We start from the raw sequence: 5,000 nt of genomic DNA on the forward strand, positions 1-5,000 counted from the left end.
TTCCGAAGGTAATGAATTCCATATTTGTGGACCGGAGCATATTACACTATATTTAAAGAGAGTCGTTCTGAATTGCGGACACATAAGATTGACATTATTACCCCGAATATTGTATGATGTCTGTACTAATTTAAAAGGTTGAGCTCCAGAATATTGCGTAAAATACTTATAAATACTTAACAGTAGGAAATGTTTATGAATATTTGAAAACTTCATAAAATTTTGTTCATTATAAATGTTGCGTGTTGATTCAAACTTATTCATATGGAAAATACATCTAAATATTTTATTTTGAGCAATAGTTATTTTTTTAATAAAAGACTGCCAGGTACACGCCCAGACTGCTACGCAATAGGTGAGGTGGGGATAACAGAGAGTGTAATAAATACTAGTGAGTGATTCAGTGGTGAGACAATTACGAACTCTAAACAAAATACCACACATCCTTGATAATTTATTTGTAACAAAAGATATCTGTTTACTCCAATTAATATTTTCATCTATATAGACGCCTAAAAATTTAGTGTATTCTACTCTATTCAATGTGTTTTCTGCAATAGTAACAGGGGGAAACTCATGATGTACAGAGCGATTTTGAAACATTATGTAACTTGTTTTTGCAATATTTAAGCTCAGACTATTTATTTTAGTCCAATGATAAATTTTTCTTAATTCTGTAACCAAATCTGTGTGAAGATTGTTAATATTTAAGTTGTTTAATAGTAAATTTGTATCATCAGCATATATAGTGTATTTGAATTTAGAGCTAACATTGACAATATCATTTATATAAATAAGGAAAAGAGTTGGTCCTAATATAGAACCTTGTGGTACACCCTTGTTAATTACTCTGAAGGAGGAATGTGTGAAATTGCAATATACAGATTGTAGCCTATTGCTCAAGTAATTTTCAATTAGTTTTAAAGGAATGCCTCTAACGCCATAATGGTTCAGTTTGGTTAACAAAATCTTGTGATTCAAAGTATCGAATGCTTTGGATAGGTCTAAGAATATTCCTATTAAAAATTGTTTTTGTTCTAGGAAGTGATACACATTAGAGGTGAAATGAAAAATAGCCGTTTCTGTAGAACGACGTGTCTTAAACCCATGTTGAGAGTCTGTAAGTAAATTATTATCTTCAAGATACTTAATAAGGCGTGCATTAATAACTTTTTCAAATACTTTACTGAAGGCAGGTAGTATGTGTGTGTGTGTGTGTGTGTGTGTGTGTGTGTGTGTGTGTGTGTGTGTGTGTGTGTGTGTATCTGCGTCTGTGTGTGTGTCTGTGTGCGTGTCTGTGTCTGTGTGTGTATGTATCTGTCTCTGTATGTGTGTGTGTGTGTGTGTGTGTGTGTGTGTGTGTGTGTGTGTGTGTGTGTGTGTGTGTGTGTGTATGTGTGTGTGTGTGTGTATGTGTGTGTGTGTGCGAGTGTGTGTGTGTATCTTTGTATGTGTGTGTGTGTGTGTGTGTGTGTGTGTGTGTGTGTGTGTGTGTGTGTGTGTGTGTGTGTGTGTGTCTGTGTGTGTGTGTGTGTGTGTGTGTGTATCTGTGTGTGTGTGTGTTTGTCTGTGTGTGTGTGTGTGTGTGTGTGTGTGTGTGTGTGTGTGTGTGTGTGTGTGTGTGTGTGTGTGTGTGTATGTGTGTGTGTGTGTGTGTGTGTGTGTGTGTGTGTGTGTGTGTGTGTGTGTGTGTGTGTTTATCTGCGTATGTGTTCATCTGTGTGATTGTGTATATGTGTGTGTGTGTGTGTGTGTGTGTGTGTGTGTGTGTGTGTGTGTGTGTGTGTGTGTGTGTGTGTGTGTGTGTGTGTGTGTATCTGCGTCTGTATCTGTGTCTGTGTGCGTGTCTGTGTCTATGTGTGTATGTATCTGTGTGTGTGTGTGTGTGTGTGTCTGTGTGTGTGTGTGTGTGTGTGTGTGTATATCTTTGTATGTGTGTGTGTGTGTGTGTGTGTGTTTGTATTTGTGTGAAAATGTGTGTACGTGTCTGCCTGTTTGTCACCCTGTCTGTCTAAATGTGTGTCAGTCTGTGTGTGTGTGTGTGTGTGTGTGTGTGTGTGTGTGTGTGTGTGTGTGTGTGTGTGTGTGTGTGTGTATGTGTGTGTCTGTTTGTGTGTGTGTGTGTGTGTGTGAGTTTCTGTGTGTCTGTGTGTGTGTCTGTGTGTGTGTGTGTGTGTGTGTGTGTGTGTGTGTGTGTGTGTGTGTGTTTTATGTAGGAAGGACACTGGCCAAGGGCAACAAAAATCTAATAAAAAAAATGCCCAATGACATGCCAGTCCCATAAAAGGGTCAAAACAGTGGTCAAAAATTGATGGATAAGTGTCTTGAAACCTCCCTCTTGAAGGAATTCAAGTCATAGGAAGTTGGAAATACAGAAGCAGGCACGGAGTTCCAGAGTTTACCAGAGAAAGGGATGAATGATTGAGAGTACTGGTTAACTCTTGCGTTAGAGAGGTGGACAGAATAGGGGTGAGAGAAAGAAGAAAGTCTTGTGCAGCGAGGCCGCGGAAGGAGAGGAGGCATGCAGTTAGCATGATCAGAAGAGCAGTTAGCATGAAAATAGCGGTAGAAGACAGCTAGATATGCAACGTTGCGGCGGTGAGAGAGAGGCTGAAGACAGTCAGTTAGAGTAGAGGAGTTGATGAGACGAAAAGCTTTTGATTCCACCCTGTCTAGAAGAGCAGTATGAGTGGAACCCCCCAGACATGTGAAGCATACTCCATTATATGGACGGATAAAGCCCTTGTACAGAGTTAGCAGCTGGGGGGGCGGTGAGAAAAACTGGCGGAGACGTCTCAGAACACCTAACTTCATAGAAGCTGTTTTAGCTAGAGATGAGATGTGAAGTTTCCAGTTCAGATTATAAGGAAAGGACAGACCAAGGATGTTCAGTGTAGAAGAGGGGGACAGTTGAGTGTCATTGAAGAAGAGGGGATAGTTGTCTGGAAGGTTGTGTCGAGTTGATAGATGGAGGAATTGAGTTTTTGAGGCATTGAACAATACCAAGTTTGCTCTGCCCTAATCAGAAACCTTAGAAAGATCAGAAGTCAAGCGTTCTGTGGCTTCTCTGCATGATATGTTTACCTCCTGAAGGGTTGGACGTCTATGAAAAGACGTGGAAAAGAGCAGGGTGGTATCATCAGCGTAGGAGTGGATAGGACAAGAATTTTGGTTTAGAAGATCATTAATCAATAATAAGAAGAGAGTGGGTGACAGGACAGAACCCTGAGGAACACCACTGTTAATAGATTTAGGAGACGAACAGTGACCGTCTACCACAGCAGCAATAGAACGGTCAGAAAGGAAACTTGAGATGAAGTTACAGAGAAAAGGATAGAAACCGTAGGAGGGTAGTTTGGAAATCAAAGCTTTGTGCCAGACTCTATCAAAAGCTTTTGATATGTCCAAGGCAACAGCAAACGTTTCACCTAAATCTCTAAAAGAGGATGACCAAGACTCAGGAAGGAAAGCCGGAAGACCACCAGTAGAGCGGTCTTGATGGAACCCATACTGGCGATCAGATAGAAGGTTGTGAAGTGATAGATGTTTAAGAATCTTCCTGTTGAGGATAGATTCAAAAACTTTGGATATGTAGGAAATTAAAGCAATAGGACGGTAGTTTGAGGGATTAGAACGGTCACCCTTTTTAGGAACAGGTTGAATGTAGGTAAACTTCCAGCAAGAAGGAAAGGTAGATGTTGACAGACAGAGCTGAAAGAGTTTGACTAGGCAAGGTGCAAGCACGGAGGCTCAGTTTCGGAGAACAATAGGAGGGACCCCATCAGGTCCATAAGCCTTCCGAGGGTTTAGGCCAGCGAGGGCATGGAAAACATCATTGCGAAGAATTTTAATAGGTGGCATGAAGTAGTCAGAGGGTGGAGGAGAGAGAGGAACAAGCCCAGAATCGTCCAAGGTAGAGTTTTTAGCAAAGGTTCAGTTTTTAGCAGAGTTCAGTTGAAATAGAGGAGGGAAAGAAGAAGAAGCAAAGTTATTGGAGATATTTTTGGCTAGATGCCAGAAATCACGAGGGGAGTTAGATCTTGAAATGTTTTGACATTTTCTGTTAATGAATGAGTTTTTGGCTAGTTGGAGAACAGACTTGGCATGGTTCCGGGCAGAAATATAAAGTGCATGAGATTCTGGTGATGGAAGGCTTAAGTACCTTTTGTGCGCCACCTCTCTATCATGTATAGCACGAGAACAAGCTGTGTTAAACCAAGGTTTAGAAGGTTTAAGATGAGAAAAAGAGTGAGGAATGTATGACTGCATGCCAGACACTATCACCTCTGTTATGCGCTCAGCACACAAAGACGGGTCTCTGACACGGAAGCAGTAGTCATTCCAAGGAAAATCAGCAAAATACCTCCTCAGGTCCCCCCAACTAGCAGAGGCAAAACGCCACAGGCACCTTCGCTTAGGGGGATCATGAGGAGGGATTGGAGCAATAGGACAAGATAAAGATATGAGATTGTGATCGGAGGAGCCCAACGGAGAAGAAAGGGTGACAGCATAAGCAGAAGGATTAAAGGTCAGGAAAAGGTCAAGAATGTTGGGCGTATCTCCAAGACGGTCAGGAATACGAGTAGGGTGTTGCACCAATTGCTCTAGGTCATGGATGATAGCAAAGTTGTAGGCTAGTTCACTAGGATGGTCAGTGAAGGGAGAGGAAAGCCAAAGCTGATGGTGAATATTGAAGTCTCTAAGAATGATCTCTGCGAAAGGGAAGAGGGTCAGAATTTGCTCCACTTTGGAAGTTAAGTAGTCAAAGAATTTGTTATAGTCAGAGGAGTTGAGAGGTATACAGCACAGATAAATTTAGTATGAGAGTGACTCTGTAGTCGTAGCCAGATGGTGGAAAACTCGGAAGATTCAAGAGCGTAGGCACGAGAGCAGGTTAAGTCATTGCGCACATAAACGCAGCATCCAGCTTTGGATCGAAAATGAGGATAGAGAAAGTAGGAGGGGACAGAAAAGGGGCTACTGTCAGTCGCCTCAGACAC

Source organism: Scylla paramamosain, chromosome 3 (genome assembly GCF_035594125.1).
Source record: "Scylla paramamosain isolate STU-SP2022 chromosome 3, ASM3559412v1, whole genome shotgun sequence".
Classification (NCBI taxonomy): Eukaryota; Metazoa; Arthropoda; class Malacostraca; order Decapoda; family Portunidae; genus Scylla; species Scylla paramamosain.